Below are 21,447 nucleotides of genomic sequence, written 5' to 3'. Positions count from 1 at the left end.
CCGTTTAATTAATTTACTTTGGGGGTGGGCTGACTGCCATTAGGGAAAAGGACTATGGAACGGAGCACATGAGCAATTAAGACCGTATATGGTACATACCACTCCAGCTAACAGTGAGTTTAATTCTGTGCGTATCCATATATTACACAGCTCATGTTTATTCATCGGGTAACAATTTTCACTCTAATCTAATATATTGCTCAAAGACTATATATCTTTAAATTGATACCTTGACCAAACCTGCTCTAGGGACTGATGGATTTTAATTGAACCACAAAAAAAGTAAATAGATACAAAAATAAATAAAACAAAAGCATGATGTCACTGAAAACCAAAGCAAAGCCATGTGATAGCTTGGCAACGACTGCTAATTCTGGTGGCACACATGAGGTCTCCAGGTGTTTGGGCTTTGCCTGCCTCTGTTGCAACAGCAGGGCATTCCAAATGCCTAACAGGATTGTGCACCTGAGCTCGGGACCGGAGAGCCAGACAATATGGGGGTGTTTTATTCTGAAACGTAGTTCATGGATCACGCAAGCAGCCACTTAGGCAAAGGTGACAGATGTTTCCCTGTATCAGACCTAGGAAATAAATAAATAACTGCAAAGTGCAACAAATGAGTTGCGTCCACTCCATGTGGTGGACATCTGTGCTACAGACTGCCTCTAGTTATGGCTTGGGTCCCTTTCTTTTAGGATCAAGTAATGATTTTGTCCTTAAATATGAAATAGCTTCTGCTTTTGAATAGGACAATATGAAATTGGTCAGTTAATACTGTTTTATTAGTGTGCCTGTGCATGTGTGTGTGCGTGTGTGTTAAATGGAATTATAGTGATATGTAGCTGTTTTCCATATTAACAAAAACCTATAGGAATAAATAAATAAATAAATAAATGAGAATCTAACACTGACACTGAAACATTTCTTTAAACCTCCACAACTTAATTTAATATCTGAAACGCTGAAATCTTTCAAGGCCACAAGTTGAAATAATATAATTTATGACCTGTGAGTAGTTCAAGGACCTTCAATCACTCTGTTGTAACCAGCGAGCAGTGACCTTAACTGAGCTTTAATTTCCAGTAACGGACAAATTCAACTTGGAGGATTTCATCTGCATGTAAATATTCTGATGAAAGGGGACCTCTCCATTCTGCCTTCTTCCATCTCTCTCTCTTTTTTTTTTTTTCTTAATGTGACACACCAGCAGCGGCCTTTTGTACATTACACTTGCAAGTCATGCACATTTGGCTAAACACAGCTCAGAGGCATAATGTAATCAGGGAAGCCATATTCTTGTCGCACAGAATACCCAATATTTTGGAAAATGGGATCCAGCGCATTCTCATCAAACCCCTGGAATGAAATATGAAAAAATTTTATAGCTGTGGTATTTGCTAGAATAATATGCTCGCCAGGTGAATAATCACACTGGCTGGAAGTGACAAACCAGTGTGCTGTGCCATAAATAAGATGGGAATGGGGCAGAGGAAAATTATTATTATCCCTTTAGGAGGGTGTTCTGCTGTTCCTATTCTAAAATATAAAGCTAGTGCTTATACATTTAAATTCACACTCAAGCTGTTTGGCACTATCCAATGCCCCAACACTCAAAAGGGCTTTAGATGAATCACAACAGTGATGACATGCATCCCCAAACAGTTGAGCCAATGTTTGATGAATGTGATCCACTAAATACAGTGGATGCGGAATATAGTTGGCAGAGGTTAGCTTTCAGAGGATTCTGCTGGAGTAAGCCACAAAATACCCCGTAAATTCAGCTGTTTTCTTTTCTACTAAAAGCTAGAAAACATGTGTCACTGCCTCTACTGCCAACATCATCAATGGTATGCAGACCTGCATGCTAATAACAAGACAGCCGAGTCGACAGCCGTGCCAGCAGCCTCAGAGGGGCTGTACTAAGGCACAACAGCGCCTTGAGATAGATGCTAATGTCAGTGTGCTTACATGCTTCAGTCACAATGCTAACATGGTAGCATTTAGTAGGTGTCATGCTTGATATGTTCACCATTTCAGTTTGGCGTGTTAGTATGCTAACATTTGCTAATTAGCACAATTTAACGCAAAGTTTGGCTGAGGCTGATGGGAATGTCATAAATTTAACTGATGATGGTCAGAGGGAAAGGTTATAGGTTTACCAAAGTTATTAAAATCCATCCTAAGGGGACTGTGAATGTCTGTACCAAGTTTCATGGAAATCCCATCAATAGTTTGATTTTCAGCCAGGAGAAAGTCATTTCCATCCACAATGGCATGCTGCTACTGTGACTGAAAACTGGAAATGTAGACGTAATAATACAGCTTGACTGTAACAAAACCCTCAGTCTTGTGAAGTAAAAATGTTGTACATTTACAGAATTTATCAATTTAATTTCATGCAATGTCAAATTGTAAAAAGGTTGAAGGTTAAAACTGCACCTACGGAGCCCTTGTAACATGTTTTGCAATGGTAATTATGCAAAAATATGAGTAATGTACAACGGGAGAGCTTGCTCAGAACAGTTTGAATAATTCTCTATCATTAAGGTTTTATGCTTGTTTATCATTCTGCTCATATAAAGGATGTCTCTCCAGTAAATTCAACTTCCCATCCTACCAGGGGCGATGTCAAAACATTTACACCTTGCCTTGCAAATCCGATAAGACCAGATTTATTAAGATAGTGATCTCATCTCTAACTGTTATTCACAGATATCTTCTGACAGTCACGTTTGAAGAGGCCACGACCTTCAAAGTCACTGCTTTGTAACGAAAAGAAACCAGTTAGCCTGAATAAGTGAACCGCATCCAGAGGTTCAATAATGGACTCCCTCTATCCTCCTACTTTGTCAAAACAACAGACTGATAGGAAACCTATATCAGTTCAAGTCTTTGAAATGCCACAAAGGGGCAGCTTGAAAGAGGATGGATTATGCCCTCTTTGAAACTTGTGATTCCACACCACTAACCTGAGCCTTAAACTGGTTGATGATTTCTGATATCTCCTTTCAGAATAAAAAAAAAAAAAGGGCAGCTCTGTCACACCAAAGAGGTCAAATAAATCAAGTGAATCCAAAAGACCGGTAATGCTTTTGGTGGGGTCCATTTCTTAAACTAGATAAAGTGTAGCGTCGGGGTAAAAAGAAAAGCCTTGTTTCTCATTTTCCGGAGGTTCCATTCAGCTATGTCGGCCTTATCTTCCATCCACAGCCAACTGTATGGTCCAACACTGCCTTGATACGACAAGTGTAAGATAAACTTGACAGATCAACTTTTTCGATAGTCACCGAGCCCATAAACAACTGGCGCCTCTAATCTGATAATCCACCAATGAAAGATTAGGCGCAGGGAGTATTATTGTGTTGTCACTCTTGCTTACAGGGTCACATGGGCTTTAGCTGCCAGGGTTAGACATCCCTCGGCAAATCCTGGAAAGGTGTCACATCTCAGCAGGTGAGGTGCGGCGATAAGACAGACTGGGGGATATTAAATGGTCAACCTGCAATTATCACAGGAATTAATGAGAAACCAAAAATCTACAGGAGGCCGGCGGGGCGGCCTTGTGATTAGAGACGCGTTCTGCAGCTAAAAGGTCACAGATGTGATCCAAGAAATAGTCCATGTGTGTTCAATAACAGCGACTATTTGTACTGTGAAGTGTCCTCAAACACAACAGCGAGCCGCTACCTGCACGTTCTCTTTCTGTATCAGCTAAGTTATAGAAAATGTTCAGTCTAAAACTTTGATTCACGCTATCAGCGGCATTAACACAGCCCACATTGTCTTCCCCTGCTCTTTTCAGTTTGCAATCCTGCTTCACTTTACATTTCTGAACCTGGTATTAAGCATCCAGGCAGCTCCTGCATATGCTCGCCGCTATCTCGGAGAGGAGAGCCGGAGAGTTGGAGTAATTCAAGCATTCTTCAAACTGCAATTTATTTTCCCCGAGTTGTAATTATGGTCTATTAAAATGCAAATGATGTCAATGGCAGAGCAGCGCTAATCACTCAATGTCTGTTTATGGGCAGTACAGCCACATTAGAAAGAGACTCACACAGTGGAGACTGAGATGAACAGAGATCCTCTATCTGTGAAGGAGCCAATAATTTAGACCCCCATCCTACTGCATAATAATAATATTCAAGTAAAATATGGTAAGTTACATAAAGTTTATGATTCCAGATGCTGGCAGACTTGCATCACGTATATGTCGAGCATGTGGACTGTTTATTAACAGATGCAACTGCATCATTTCATACTGTAAACACACTTTACCTGACGGGCACAGAAAACTAGTACTTTTGATTTAGTCCAACTGCATACCGTTACTATTACTGAATATTGCAAATTATGAAAAATATTGTAGTTTTTTATGATTATGGATTCAAGACACCTATTATGACTACCTGTTTTAAGGAGAACAATACATAGTAACCATAGTCTTCTAACTTGCATTTCCCAAATCAATATCTTTCTGGTCAGCCTGCTTCCTTCCACATTACGTAACCGATTCCATAACTGAGCTGCACGTACATTTCAGCGAACCTTGCATGGTTTCCATCCCATAAACTTTGGTGCATTTTATAATCACCATAATACCCAATCTGTGGTCCATAAGAAGAGCCTGAGATGCCAGTACACACACATTTACTTCAACAAATCACCACACAAATGAGTGTAAATTGACGTGCTCTGACTTTAACTGGATAGGCTGCATAACGTTTAGCATTTAGCGACACACTTTATCAGCTATGCAAAGTACAGAAAAATACTGTTCACAGATTAAGACTTGATGCGGTTGCTGCCTTTTGAGTACTGTCACCCTTTGTTCATCCATTCTCTTTATGAGAATGGATGGAGGATTGTTCACATGTACAGATTTTCTGCTGGCAGGAGATTCACGGTTAAACACATGAGCCCAATAATTATCCACATTTCAGTGTTTTATTCATGAGTGCACAGCCACGGGTAGAATGAATGTTCATGCATGTTAAACTACACATGATTTCCTGTTGTGGGTCATGTGAGTGAAAGCCACACAAGTCTCTGCACTTATGGAATAATGAATGTGATGAGCATGAATTACCTCTCGGTGTAAGCAACCTATTTGCAAGTTCTTCTCTCTGTTGTACGTCATCTCGGCAGACTGCTATTTTATCCTGTTGCTGATGTATGTTCTGTGCTCCCATCACTTTTGCTATGCATTACATCTTGCCTAGTGGGGATTAAAGCTTATCTATAGTACCGTTAACCATATGCCGTGACAACAACCTCATGTCTCCCTTATCATAGTGTTAGCTGCAGACAAGGCATGGCATTATTAATAATCAAAAACCTCTGAACTGTTCACCAGGATGCAGCCCAACAATGCAGAACTTCCACTGACATTACACACACACACAAAAAAAAAAAAAACTGAAGATGTTTTAACATGAAGTAAAATTGGGTTTACATTTAGATATTAGTTCAGAGATGTCCGAGATACAGTGGGGGCATGCTGTGACACAGTTACATGCAGTCTGATGAGGGACGCTCTGCAGAAATAAGCGTGGTAGAATAGCGCTGCGTGCATATGAGGCAAACAAACTGTCACCCTGTACACTTTACAAATTGGGAACGGGTTGGCCGCAGTAGTGGAGTGCTTTTGTAATCACTGGTGAGAGGATTTGTGAGAATATAAATAGCACTTTCATTAGATCAATACTGTCATCCCTCCTCCGTCGGCTCACATTAAGAGCACAAGCTGGGTAATAATGGAGGACTGGTTGGACACACTCTGTAGCATTCTGTTTGATCATAAGGGGTGGTGTCCCCTAGGGCGCAGTCTCCGGCCTGCTGATAAATTCATCTTTCCGACTGTCCCCGCGGGAGCTTGCCAATGAGTGAGGGACATTGACTTTTCATTAAGGAGATCACTGCATTGGAAATTGAATTTATTTTGGGCTTAAGAACATAACAGAGCTGTTTGCGAGTCCACCCGAAGGCCACAGAAGAATGCCAATACACTGAAAGCTGATGGAATGTTTTGGTTGACTAATAACGCTCCTCCGCTCCCTCTAGTGAAATACACACAGGTGTCAAGAAATCACATGCAAAGTTGGGCGCTCTGCTATTGTTATTGGATATAGCGTGCGATGGTTGTTCTTTACAGTAGGCTGTTAATGCTGTTAGCCTGGTTCGAAATGATGATAGCAGCCTTGGGCATGTAAAAACGCTGCATACAGCTACATACAGAATGTATTAAGAGTTGTCGATGCACCCAGCAGCCTTTGCTGTATAATAGCATTTGTGTATATATTGCTTTACCGCTTTTGGCACATCCTACCAGTGGAAATACATACAGATGTTAATAAAACCTTTTAAAAGATGTTTTTATTTACTTGTTTTTTTAATAATTTCATCATCATCATTCAGCATTGATAGCCTATGTTCTGATTTAATTGGCCATACAGTTTCTAATTGTACTTTAACAGTTTCATTGAAGAGGAGTTAGTGTTATTTATAGACTGCATTTCACCAGCTAAGTTCATGAAGGTAGAGCAAAATATCAAGGGTCAGTCCCCGGCACTGTACCCTCCACCTATGCAAAGCTTTCACACTTGCTGTAAATTTCATCAAGGTGAGCTTAAGTGTTTACCCCATTAATTTATTTCAGCTAAAGCCAGAGCGCTGACCCATAAAATGAGCTAAGATAATACTGACCTTAACATGGTCTTCTGCACATGGAGGTAATTGCTAAGGCTCCAGATCAATCAATATTGACTTGCGTTTTTTTTTTTTTTTTTTTCCCCCCTTCCCCACCCACTATAGCTTGAGCTGAATGTGTAAAATTGGCTTAGGATGGATGGAGAACATATCCCTGATAGTTTAACCTTTATCTAGCTAACATGTTCACTTATCTGTACAATTATAGATTTTGCCAGTCAAGCTGTTTCACAGAAAATCTGTTGAGTGTTAAAAGACTGGAGAGTCTGGCAAGACTAATTATGGACTGTGTATTTAAGTTCAATTCTGTCGCAGAATTAAAACACAGAAGATAAGACCCTTACAGTAGAACAAGCACAGCTGTGTCGATGCATAAGCACTGCAGTCATATGAAGGCTTGTATCTTTTGGCACATATCACACGAGAAATGAAATAGCTGATACCGAGCAATAACATTTCAACAATAAATTACTGAGAAAACAAGTATGCAGGCGCACACACAGAAACACACACACGCACGCCTTTACATCACAATCGCTGTGTACTCTAAGGCATTTGATTTCTCTTTAATTTTTCAAGGTAGGGGCACAGACTTAGCAGGCATTTCCATCTTGACTTGATAAATCTCACAATCTTCTTTTCCCTGCCACACTGAAGTAATTTATTTTCTATCTCTCCAAGCTATATTTTCCAGTTAATATTTCATTTTTTTCATACAACCTGACAAAGGATGCCACAAGGGATGATAAGAAGTCTGAAACCTTTGCACTCTCGCTCTAGATACAGGATTTACCTTGAGAATTTTTCGAAGGAATAAGACTTCTAAAATAAGCGAGACATTTAAAACAACATCAGCAGGTTCCTTTTGAGGTATGGAAGCAACACATCGTCCAATATTCTGACATATTAATGATTGATGTTTAATGTGAAGTTTGATGTGCGTTTAATTCATGTTCATACAGGACTACAACTCACCACAGGGTTACAACCTGCATTGAGTATGTGATGAAAACACCCAAATAACCTTTCGCCACAAATGTGTTTCCCCTCAGGTAAAGATCACAAACACCGGCTGACGAGAGTCGCTATTTATAGAGTTTTTAAAACAGCAAATCCTGATTGTGTCACTCAGACCTATTTTCATACCCAGCAGCTAAACATTCATCATTCATATGCCACAAATGTGGTCTGTTTTGACTCAGGATTATGAGGCACAAATTCAAAGTATTTCCATTATTGCAGGGAAACTATGATCTCAGTGATTTACAAAGCGGGCTTGTATTCTTTGCAGCAGAACCAAATTACATGTTCCTTGAGTGATGGGTAGCAGTGTCCTTCTGGCTATTCAACTCGCCCTTAATTTGAATTTGATAAGATTTCGTTTTGAGACATTGTTAGGCTAATGTAAATTTGGAGGGAGGACGAGAGCCTACCGCTGGCTTAACTTTGATGAGGTGTTAATATCTAATATCAAAAGCAGATAAAACCCTTATTAGCCCCAGTGGTCTTGCTAGAGTGGGAACTTATTACACAGAGGAGATGAGACGAAAGCAGATGAAGTAATAAGACTGCCAGGGGCTTTGTTACATGTCCTTAAGCTTTCTGACGGGGTCAACTTAATTTTGTGACTTAAATGCTGAGGGTTTACGGATGCAGACAAGCTGACATTGTTTGAGAGATCTAATTCAGACTCTCATATTTCATAGACTGCAAACATCTGGGGGATTACAGTGTCTCGAGCCAGAGGCAGTTTGATAATCGGTTGTCATTTTCCGAGTTGTATGCCCTTCCCAGCTTTGGCGGTTTCTAAAGGTCTTTGGTTCAATCAAATGTTTGTGAGATTAGTTGGCTGCACTCCTTTCAAGAACCACTTCCATGTGGTTTGGATTTTAGTGTTTGCCTTTAGGCTTTCATGGTAAAACACTGAAAATATGCTGGAAGACTGATAATTTTGGACTCTGAAAGTTATTTTGAGAAAAATCTAGCCATGCTTTGCTGCCGTTTAATAGTCAACAAGGAGTAACACACATTGTAAACTCAAAGCAGTTATGAAATGTCACAGTGCCATAAACACATAAAGAGGATCATTGGGGCTGGATCTATACTGAGGACGTGTCGTGAATTAATAACGAGACTAAGAGTTTGCAGTCATGCTAGGAGCACTGTGAGGCCGCATAGCTGTGCTTTGAGATAAATGCTAAAATGAGCATGCTAACATGCTCACAATGACCTCGCTAACATGCTGGTGTTTAGCAGGAAAATTGTTACCATGTTTGCCATCTTACTTTAGCGAGTTAGCATGCTAACAATTGCCAATTAGCTGATGGGAAGTACAGACAGGTGACAAATTGAGAAGGCAAACATTAGAGGCAGATGCCTTCATACGGGACACAAGGGGTCATTTAATGATCTGATGAGTATGAAAATGATGTAAATCAAATGCTATGACCTCCACAGTCAACAAACGTCATCCCAACTGAGCATCTCTAGGAGATTTTACAGTAATGTGTTAGGCAGCACTCTCCTCCATCACCATCAAAGCAACAAACGATGAACTATCTTAGAGAGGAACGCTGTTCATCCTCCTAGAAGAGTGCTTATGATCAAGAGCAATGCAGCTGTTCTGGAGGCTCGTGGTGGACCACATCTTAAAGTGGAAACAGTCAACTTTTCAACCCTCTTGTGTTTACAAGTGCTATTACTATGGCACCACTGCCTCAAAGACAACCACATCGCTTTGCATTTACCTCCGAGTCTTAAAAATACAGGGCACACAGCATTTGTTTCCCAAATTTCTGTGAAGAAACAATCAACAGCACTTTGGAAATAAGAGAAAAGAAAGAAGCGCTGAAGAGGCAAAGTGAAATAGTCGTAATTTCATATGGAGAAACAACATGGTCTAAGTATTGATTCGCGCAAACTGCAGGGGTTGGCGTCAGGGTGGAGGGGGGAGTGGAAGAAAACATTAGGAGAAAAAGCATGAGTTCATTCATTCATTTAGTCCATAATGGAGACATGAAAACAGATAGAAATGGTGCCGGCCTGACTGGATCAGCAGTCAGCCTCCGTTTTCCCAGGAGATCGTACCCAGTAGCACACAAAATTGCATAGTGAAAGTGAGGCTTATTAGAGAAACAATCTAAACGGTGATGGTGTCATTATTCTATAGCCATTACGCTGTGCAATCAACATGTACTTCAAAATGATACGTTAGAGCAAAAAACTTGTCTATTGCCAGTTTCAGCGAACTAAGGCACTTTAGCTTTTCCTTTAATATGTCACCCATCTGTAGATGAAAAGTGAAGGAATCACTAAAGAGGGACATGGATGTCTGCGCCAGATTTGATAGTCGTTGAGACGTCCCAATGAAAAAGACAAATGTTAACCTCATGGTGGCGCTGCAGGAGAAGTCAGGGGATCATGAATATCTGCAGAAAAAAAATTTGTGCCCATCCAACTGGTGGATGTTGAAATATTTCAGCGCAGACCAAAAGCAGGGGAGCAACACACCAACAATGCCAACCACAGAGAAAAGTTTGGATACAGCTGGATACAAAGACGACTGGTTGCGGATGTGAATTTGCTTTTTGCATGTATGTGTTGTTTTCACAGTCCCTCAGAATAGATGATGTTGTTTGCAGTTTCACCTCTTTAAATATAAATGCAGCTTTACATACACTGCTGACTTGGAAGGCATTTTAAACTCCCTTCCTAGACCTCTGCAGAAAGCACAAAGTAAGCACACTGTTTGTATGCCACCAATCAATGCTTTAGACCAAGAAGAATGAGCTTTTGAGTCACTGACTGAGGGACGGCATCAATACCAAACGTTCACCCTAAACAAGTCGGAAAACACCTTGGGTTCCAGCACTATGTCCCATTGATTTCTGTTCAGCTCAACGCGGATTCTGCAGCATTTAGACGTTTAATTCCCTTTCGAGCAAAGTCATTACACAGCTGAGCATTTAATTAAGCAATCACAGCGGTGCAATCTGAATGATTCAGTGTCTAAATGAAGGCCAAGTTGGCAGTGTCTAAATGTGGGCCGAGTTGGCATTATTGCGCCTTTACAGTTCCTAATGACGCTGCTTCTAAAATTTAAGATTCATGGAAAATGAAATATCTGAGAAAGACATGCACTCGTACAGCTCCTCAACAACAGCTCTGAGCAACACAATAAAAAAAAGTCAGCATTTTTGAATTTGCACGCAACAAATCCACATAGTTACACTCTTAATTAAGTGTGTTAAAGGATTTTTTGAGATGGAAGGAACCAGGTATTCACGGCTGACCTATTTCCGCCGCAAAAGCAGCATCATTTGAGGGGCCTGGGCACAGATGCGTCTGAGGATGTGCTGGGGAGGTGTTCTCACCTCTCCATGCCTCTGTGAACAGGGCGACAGTTTATTATGTCTGGATGTGGCCTCTGTGTGCTTGGTTTGCTTTTCCCCAAATGAGCTCAGCTGTAGTGACATTGAAATTCACAAAATGCTTACAGTTGGTCAGTCAGCACTGCTCGCTGTGGATTTCATTATGAACTTTGGATGGAACAGCAAATGCAGTACTTTTGACGCGTTATAATTTTCGCAAATGATTTGAATCAAGTCTTAAAGCTGATTGCCTTGCCACGCCGTATCAGCCCCGTTTATCTAAAAACAATTACCCACATAAATAGGAAAACAATATTTCGCACTTTGAGATTCATTCATTAAACAATGCTATCAAAACATGGCAAAGCTCCTGCAGCCAATACAAAATACACAAATTCATGCCCCATTGAAGCCGTGTGGACAGACAATGGTGAATGAGTTTATGATCTCAAATTACAAATTGCTGACAAATTTAAGTATCTGGTAAACGGAGAATTAATTTCATGGCAGGTTTGCCACTGATGCTACAAAAACCCAATTCAGCACACATGCCGTGTGGTGTTCTGTGCGATTCTGTGTCGCGCTTCTGCCTCTCTGTAGCGGGCAGGTGTGCAGGTGGTACCAGCACCTGCAAGTGCACCTGTGTCACAGTATGATGGTCTCTTGAAGCCATTTGTTCTCAGTCGTGTCCGCATGCTCTCTGCTGCTCCGAACAGCAAATGCTATGAATTCTTTTTTCCTGTGCTTGCAGAGAGTTTGAGGAGAGGACTCTCTCACGTCTGTACAGTAAATGTGTGGCTGAAGTCAGCAGCTGGTTAATTTGGCTGAGCAAAGACAAACAGGGAGAAAAACAGCTATCCTGGCTCTGTCTGAAGGTTAGAAAATCTGCCTACCAGCACCCCTAAAGCTCATTGATTAACACTTTGTATCCGACTGGGACCAGTGGCCTCCAAACATTAGCTGTGAGCTTGCTAGCAACAGTGGGAGTGTACCTTTTGTGATTTTGTTCAGCTCAGCCTCAGACTAATCCTGCAAGGAACTTCAGGTCTGTTATTTCCCAGAGTTTCTCTTCTTTACAATAGAATACAATAGCTGAGACAGTAAAATTGCGTTTAGTCTCACACATGCTACACATTACGTCACAGTATTGACTTTAGTTTGATCACATGAATTGCATTTGGATTAAAGAACCCTTGTAGATCTGTTGTCTTGCATCATCCTGAGTGGAGCAGCTCAAACTCGGGGTGGAAGGGATGCGTTTTGTCATTCATGATTGACGGGTCTGTGTATAGCTGTGCTGTAAAGGTCATTTCATGGCTTTTGTTGGCAGCCGACTATCTCCCCTGCTGTCTCAACAAGCCTGTTCAGCTTGTTTCCTCCTATCTCTGTATGTTTATGAATCAGATTCATAAAGTTCTGGCACGTGTGTGAATTTTTCCCTTAGACACGTCTGCACAATTTGCATCAATCCGCCCCGCCCCTGGGCAAATTAGCATCCAGTTGTGCCTTCACATTGACTTCACTGCATTCTTTCTGAACACACAATTACACTTCGGTTTTTTGCATGGATTAAACAAAGGAGATACAATGTCTTAATTAGTGAGCTGTGGAGGTGCTCATGGACGGATTTTGCCTCTTTCAGACAAAACAAGGCCAGCTTGGTCCCCCTGTTTCTAGCCTTTGTGCTAAGCTAACTGGCTGCTGGCTCCACAGCTTCACATTTACTGCGCAGACACGAGGAGTAAGACACTTACTGTAGAACAAGCAGAGCTGTGTGTCTGCATAAGCATCACAGTCATACGGAGGCTTGTATCTTTTGACAGATATCACACTGGAAATGAAATAGCTGACAATAAATTACCGAGAAAACAAGTCTGCAGGCTCACACACACAAACACACATCACAATTGCTGTGCATGCCTTCTCATCTTCTCTCAGCAAGAAAGCAAATCAGTGTATTTCACAAAATGTTCCTTTAGCTTTAACAAACTTTTCATGTTGTTCAATGGCTCAAATTTCTAAACAAATGTAAAGACCAAACGCCAGAGCCACAGTGATTAAGGTATACTTGCTTGATAATGACACCTAGTGCTTTTGCATTTTCATAAACTATATTTTCCTCAAACTTGAACTTTGACATTCTACACTGCGACTACAGATGTTAATCAAAGTCAAAACTTAATCCAGGCCTGATAAGATGCTCTATTTAACAGACCCGTTTTAGCGGGGGGCTCGATCAGGTGAAATGAAGAGGAACTGATTGCTTGTGGTGATTGTGCTGATTACATTTTAAATTTAAAACTTTCCTCCTAGTACATGGACCTGAACAGCGTCGCAGACAATGACATAGCGGGATTAGTAAATGCCAAGGTGCCTGCAGTCGCATAGGGAAATACCTCACTTTTTCCCTAAGTTGTATTGAAGTTACAGTTCTATGGCTGTGTGGATTTTACAAGCGGACAAACAACATCAGTGTTTTTCTTTGTGTCATTAGCATTAAGCGTAGTCTATAAATTCTATAATTATGTGTACATATAGCTATTTCCCTACTTGACCAACTCTTTATGCTTGTCATTGGGAAAATGTACAAAGTAACATAGAATTATCCCCACCAGATCCAAAAGCTGAAAAGGCAATTTTAATATAATCCTTAATAAAACAATCATGTTCTGCAGGAGGGAAGGTTCAGCGCTCCTGACTTTCTCTTATTCTGACTGTGGGCAGAATTCACAATGACTGAGGTCCATGTTGCAATTTCCCCCCTAGTCAAAGCATTATGGATGCTTGTGCTACAGCTGTCATATAAATGGCATTTGAAAATATGCGATGAAAGGCATTTGCATGAAATACGGTGCAGGATAAAGCATTAGCATATTGGGAGGGGGTATTTGCAATTGTGTCCATGCCCTCTGTTAGAGATGACAGATCATGTCATGTACATGCATGCGTAAGAACCCTACATGAGCGGCCAACTGCAATTTAACAATCCAAATGATCTGAAATATTAATTTGTTGACAGCAGAATTTTATGTGTTTACACATACACTGTACTTCATGCAGGTCCAGTAGGCATTCAGTCCAATCACCGTTTGTAAGCATGAATAACCTTGCGCTAATGTAAGCTCACAAGAGGACTGAGACTAATCTGTGCTATCAAAACAGCGTGAAACCTCTTTTGCAACAAAAAAAAAAAAAAAAAAATGGGAGGCTTACAAATCATTTTGCAAAATCACATCAAGTTTTCAGAACTTTTGCATCCCAGTGGATCTAATATCATGGCAGAGATATCAATTTCAATCCGGAAAATCGCTCTTGATCTTTTTTAACATCGTTTTGCATCTTTTCCAATTCGTTCTCCAAAGATATGTGTGTTGGTGTGACAGCACAGATTAAGGAGTTGATGGCAAACTGACTTGCCATCTTTCTGACTGTGTGCTGCAGTTGTGAAAAGTTAAATGCGTGCAGCAATTTTTTAATATCATTTTCCTTTACATCCTGTGGCTAAAACATGGGCTGTGAAAAACATCTCCTTGTTCCTGTCCCATGATCAGCTGCTCGTTACCACTGCAGCCGTATTATTGGAAAAGAAGATGAAAAAACATCACATTGCGCAGTTTATAGCTAAACAAAGGTTATCTTTATGCAGCACTGCAGCAGATTATCTGCATAACATGGACAATATACAAAGTAAATGGTCATAAAGTCATTTTATGAGCATACACTGGCGTGAATCCAAGCTCTCGCTATCTAGCTCTATCTATGCATTGATACTGCGGTTGTTCAAAGCTGCTCTTTTACAACTTTCACTGCTTAACTCTGGAGAGGACTGAGAAAAGTACCGCAGTTCTAGAGTGTGAGAGTGTCAGAGCAGAGACATTTCACTGGATCTCATCAAGGCAAAGTCAAGAGAGGCAGCTTGTTCACATAACTACATTAGCTTGCAAGTTTAGGCAAAAAAAAATGTAATACCTCATGGGCAAAGCTGAGAGGACTCTACCCACCCTTGGATTTGTAACTGCATTTACCACTTGCACTGGTCTACAACACACTGAACTAATGGACACTACTCTGTGCCATGTACTGTATGTGTCTGTGGTGTACATCTGTATGTGTGCATGTTTTCATGCAAGAGAAAATTGTTGAATGGAAGCTCAGCAAAGAGGTAGGGAAACTTAGCGAAGGCACAAAACAGCAGCAGAAAATCAGTCATCAGCTTCAACAAGGACAACATAAGAAAACACTGAAGCTCTTAAAAAGGCATGTTTCTGAGATTGTTTGCTGGTGGAATACCGTACGTGCCTCAGTAAAGACGTCAAGGGCCGTTAAATTTGTTGCAGTTCTGGCTTGTGTTTTGTCTTACATTCACTGTGAAACATTTGACAGATGTAAGGGTCCATTCACCGACTGTGACAAACGGGGTGCAAGTCCTACAGCAAATATCAATCAGTGCACCATGACAGTTTGGCATGATTGATGAATATTAATAACTTAAGCCAGGAACTGCAGCCCTGCAGCTGGAACCCCATTGTATTGTAGCTTCCCTGTATTGTGCAACTTTTTGTAGCGGTTGTATATAGTGATCATCGTTAGCCAATCGGTGATGTTGCAACTTTGGATGCATGTGTTGATAAATGAAAGTCGACTGGCACAAGTTCTCAAAATCATCAAAGGCAAAAAAAAGACAGCGGTGATGTCACTAGATATTCTCCCATCACCCATCTTAACTTACCTGTCCTCATCATCTCCACTAATATTCAAATTTGAGTTATGATACCCATTATAAAACCATATAGCTCCAAAGACAAACCACAGAGAGGAGAGTGAAATCCTTAGAGAGGCCTACCTTGAGGTCGAAGGTGTGAAAGTCATGGAGCATTCTCTCTCCTGAGACCTGTGACAGAGCGGGGGAGGGGTGAGACGTCAGTCATGATTAGACCACTGTGCAATTACAGAGCAACTCCTCTGACAGTGATTGATCAATGAGGAACTCCCTTAATGAAGACAAGGACTCAGGGGCTCCCGGGAGCAAATTGGCAAAAGTAAGTAGTGGGAATAGTGTCTCAGATTGCAAAGGCACTAAGAGGATCATCCCGTCTGTGGTGGCAGATTGGTCGTCTTGGAAATACAGGTGCACGTCTGATTTCATACAGCTGGAGCAGAAGCTAAACTAAAGTCATACTGAGACGATCAAAAGTTAGAGGCCACATTATCCCATGATATTCCATCATACTCATCGATTCTGACAAAGATCTTGTTGACGATTTCTTGGCATGACAAGAGTTCATCCTTGTTTGCAACATTTATTGATAAATATTTTAGATTTAATGTTTTTCTAGACAAAAGTCACCCTTGTTGAAAAAGTGGAGCCATCTATGGAGGAAAATGTCCAACCCCAAGATAAAAAAAAAAAAAGTTGGGACATTGTGTCAAACAGAAATAAAAAGAGAATGAATGATGCCCCTTTTTATACACAATCATGATACTATCACCTGTTATCAATGAACCTGTGTACCTGTGGAAGGTGTTTCTGGAGCATTCCTCTGGCATCAAATTCAGAATAAAGATATATTTACAAAAATCTATGACGCCGATGAGGTCAAGCATGAAATATATATTTATGCTGTTTTCAATGAATATATATCAAAAAGAATTAGCAAACTATCCCAATCTGTTTTATGTTTTGCACGGTGTCCGAGTGCTTTGTTTTTTTTTTGTTTTATTTTTGTGGAAATCAGGCTTGGAGCATTAAATGCAAGGAAGAAGAAGAAGAAGAAGAAGAGTGCTAGCAAGCAAATATGGATGTAAAAGACTGGAGCTCCTGTTATAGTGTACAAAGGTTAGACTGCAGCAGCCTGACTTTCAATAACTTTGCTGTGTATCTAGTTATGTCTTATTGGAGGATGAGCGATCGATAAGTTGACAAAGATGAGTTTTGGGTCCATGTTTGATTTCATAAGCCAGACACCCGCGAGCTCCAGCCAAATCCTGTGTGGTGCTTTTAACGGTGTAACACAAAACAGGCTGAACTTGAGGGCCACTTAAACATGACTGCCGCAGTTGGACTGTCAAGCACAGCCTCATTGTTAAAACACCAGAGAACGAGGAAATCAGGCCCTTGAGGCAAAAGCTTCATATGCCACTGTGTTGAAATTCAGTTTTTGATTCAGCCTTGTAATAAACTCCCCGAAAAATCTGGACTGCCTTGTAGTCTGACCCACCATAAGGAGGGACACATTTGGTCTCTGTTCTATTCATGCCATGTACGCGGGTGAGAAGGGCGCTTTGCCACAAACAGCCGGCCCTTCGAGGGAGGCATCTGACTGGTGCTTCAACTTTTTTCTTTTGCAAACTTCACAGTACACACACACACACACACGCACGCACACACACACACTTTGCCCTCACTTGATGCACATGCACACATCACAAATACAGGGATACAAAGACACAGACATTCACAGGTTCCAAGACAAAGAAAATCACATGCAGTGGGAAACTGAATGCTGTACAGCATGAGAATTTGGCACCATGTTTCACTGGAGTTACTAATTAATAAGCAGCATGCAGTGGACTACATGCTGCTTATTAAATGCAGGTGCATTTCATGTAATGTTTCAGTCAATCACAGTGTTTGTACGCTAAGTTGCACTAGAATCAACAGTTGATCGAATGCAGAATGACCCAATACAACGGCACACACATGCACAGATTCAGCATGTACAGTTTTTATAGAAATAGAAGAAATTGCTCTTTGTGTGTTGTGGTGATTGATTTAGAAATCGATTGCCAGTGGAAGGAGCAAGGTTTGAATACAGAGGAGGCAGCCTGATATAAAGTCATTTCTTTGCTCTTTCTAGGAGCATGCAGTACTGTATCTTAGCGATCCCAAGATCGCAGTGCAGCTGCAAGTTCGTACTGTACCCGACTAAGACGAGTTCAAACATGATGGCCTCCACCTGCTATCTCTCCACTTGCCACGAACATCAAGATTACAGAACTCACAGTAATGAAAGTGGGAAAGTCAAACACGCCTGGAGTACACTGTGCCATGTAGTGCTGTTTTCCCAACTATCTCTCTTTAAACAAAATGTCCTCCTCTCCCTTTCGGTGTCTGGCTCTTTTACAGCCTGATCATTCAGCTCATCTCTCTCTACACCTTTGTTAGTTTCAATAGATTTCAATTTATTTTGCTTCATATTGCTTATTCTGTGTGCACAGCATGTGGATCCTCATTTTACTGACTTTGTGTCGCACTTTGGTTCCCATAGAAACCAAGTTCAGCCAGCCAGCGGTAGCAAGAGTAGAGCACCTCTGTAAGTGTCTTTAAAGTGGTGGGGTTATAATAGATTCTACTGTATGAGCAGTCTCCATTTGAACATAATTGCAAGTAAACAGCACTTGGGCAGTGTGTTATGTAGTACGCCTAGCAATACAATGGTGCTGCCGTATTTAGATGTATCAAGTAATTTGTGTGGACCTGTGAACATTTAGCGCCACAGAAAATTGCACTGAGGAGCACAAGCATGCATGTTAGTCCTAAAAGTGCATATTTTTCAGACAATATGCTGCATACCACTCTGATGAGCGTTTTGTCTACATTAGCGATAATTCAACATTTTCTTAGAAAAAAATGGGAGAAATTATTGTGGACTGTTGGTTGCTGTGAACCCTGGGGTGGCATACATCAGATGGAGGCGTTCTCCTCAAACACCGAATGTACCCAGTGTGCTGAGAGAAACAGCTGAAGACTGTAATTGCTTGAGGTAGCATGAAACAACAGAACTGCTGAACTCTGAACACATTTGTGTACATTAAGGTTTACCTTTACCCTGTGAGACTGAACATCTAAAGGACCACACCATCTGCTGCGGATAGTTTGTCTTTATAAAATTTCTTTTATGGGAAGTGGACATACACACACATTTCACCATTTCCACTTAGCTAAGTCACAAAAGATGATATAGAATAACAAAACTTGCTGGAACCACTCAAAAATCTGCCAGAAAGGTTTCATTTTCACCTTAATATGTATTCGTACTAGGTAAAGGTCTGATGCTATCAGAGATTTTCAGACACGGCTGAAGATGCAATCATATTTTTAATACAGCAGAATAATCTCAAGTACTCCGCTTTGACAGTGACACATTAGCCACATCACATTTTATTGATCCCCTCCTTTATGAACTAAAATTTCACTCAGTTATTTGCATTTGTGGATGACAAGATGGCACAGGAGACGACTGTCTGCTTTGATTCCATTTTTTTTCCACCCTAATAATGTGGCCTATTTAGTCTTTACAGCTGACAATGGCCTTTTTTTTCATCTCTTCTTTAACTTTACTCTCTCTCTCTTTGTCTTTCTGTCCATCTCTCTATAACTCTAAGTGACTGAGTATGGGCTGAATTTAATGATTTGATGTTAACAGTGAAATGGGTCCTTGGGAGCTTTAACAGCTAAAAAGAGCAACCATTTGGCCTGCGGACCTGCTTGCCTCAGCACTTACAAGGCACACGTTTAAATGTTCGGCTTTCACCCGGAATGGCCCACAAGAGGCCTGAAGGGGGCTGAGGAGGGGGTGTGGGCTTGGTGCTGAGGTTCTAGGGAATTGCATGGTCATTCATCACATTAATGAGTCATGTCACTTTATTTACAAAAAAGGGGGACTTTTTTTTTTTTTTCCTATGGATGGTCCTCACTATCATGATGCGGCATTCTGTTAATGTTGGCTGAAGGTAATCAAAAAAGGCAATGTAAGAATTCATCTACAGTAGGGCTGGTGGCAGCTCAATATCTGCACGCTCGGTTATGTTCTGAAACCAGAGGTCCAAGTTTGGCTGGGTTTTTGGGGATGCAGACATGGAGCAATTTAAGCTCGGAATCAGCTCCAGTTATTAGCACTTGGGCAAGCTTTGGGCCAAAGGCGGCCCATTCATCACACCTGCGGCATTAGTCTGTGCAACCAGCTGTGCCAGATTTAGGTCATGCTTGGGCCAGGCAATTTTGGCTAACTTGGGGAAGAAAAAGTCTGGCTGTTTGCTTTGTGTAGGAAACTGTGGCTGTAAGAAGTGGCTTTTTTTGTGGTTACAGTGATATTTTTACTATTTCAGTCATGTCAAGGAATTAACTATTTATAGATTTGTTGGGAAACGCCCTGCTCTTTCAGGGGGCTCTCAAAGAATCTAAGCAATAGCAAGAATTCTGTTTGAGAACTTAATAAACTTACATGGATTTTTATTTAACCAAGGTGTAACACCTTATTTAACGAAGGTGTAACACCGTCGTTAAATAAACAGCAAAAGTATAGCAGAGAAGGTGGAGGCTGGGTTGGTATAATAGAAGTGAAAAAGGCGAAGTTATAATGGCTACGCTTACATGTATGTGATTGGACGATACGAGTCAGCTGATAGCCATGGGGCTGTGAATTGATTTTGAGGCATGAATGAAACAGCTGATGCCAATCAGGTAATGCAAGCACACCCTCAGTGCTCTGCCTGAACTGACGCTATGCTCCATTACAATCTACCAACAGAAATGAAGTAGTCCACTTACAGTAAAACAAATGAAATATATACATAGTCCCAGCACTCCACATGGAAAAGTGGGTGGTGAAAGGTCAAGTTGTTAGATCCCATTCATGCCTATGGACAACTGTAGATCCACAATAAACAGTGAAACAGCCCTGGTATGCTGCTTAAATACAAAGTCAACAGTCCTGCAAACTCAGTCCCAGCTACTGCTCATATCATGCTGGTGTACTGATATGACTAGTTTCCTCCCACACTTGGGTTGCCTCATGAAAGCTCTAATGCAGACAGGGCAGCGATATTTGAATAAGAGTGTGAGGTTATGGGAACTATACGACTTTTATCTTTGCCTAGGAAATCAAAATCTGTGATATTGCCATTTCAGGGTTGAACAGATTTAAAGTACGATGGACTGATAAATCTCGGGACAGGGTGAAATAGATGAATCTCAAGTTATTTACCCTTTTTAATTGGAAATGTCTGTCACAGGGCAGCAAGCCGAGTCCTCTTCTAAGCCATTACCTGTCTGCCGTGATCATTTGCAGGTATTTTATGGAGACTGATGTCCTGTGTGTCAATGGTAGCTTTTGAATTTATTCCTGTTGGATTTTTACAGGCTTAACAATACAAAAAGCTCACAAGAGGTCAGCTTGTTAATCACGTCACTGCATTTACTGTGTCGCAGATTCACGGATGATGACTGATGAGATTTTACAGGCAGAAAAGCCAAATAGTTTTCATTTACTTTTAAGCTAAACTCCAGACAACCCCGTGAAGTTTGTATTTGATTAATCTGCCACCAGTTGAACTTCAAACATACTTTTGTGCCTAGCCAGCTCACAAGAAC

General features: G+C 41.0%; 1 protein-coding gene across 24 annotated transcripts in view; it reads right to left on the bottom strand.

Moving 5' to 3' along the window:
• The window catches only part of ptprda (protein tyrosine phosphatase receptor type Da), a 348,556-nt gene that overhangs the window by 165,899 nt on the left and 161,210 nt on the right, over positions 1-21,447 (bottom strand). For all 24 annotated transcript variants that reach the window (XM_076724731.1, XM_076724735.1, XM_076724734.1 and 21 more), the window contains exon 8: positions 15,919-15,966. The gene's annotated coding sequence lies outside the window, so the exon portion shown is untranslated. The remainder of the gene's footprint in view (positions 1-15,918; positions 15,967-21,447) is intronic.

This window comes from Chaetodon auriga, chromosome 24 (assembly GCF_051107435.1).
Source record: "Chaetodon auriga isolate fChaAug3 chromosome 24, fChaAug3.hap1, whole genome shotgun sequence".
Taxonomy (NCBI): Eukaryota; Metazoa; Chordata; class Actinopteri; order Chaetodontiformes; family Chaetodontidae; genus Chaetodon; species Chaetodon auriga.
This window is presented reverse-complemented; position numbering and strand designations above follow the sequence as displayed.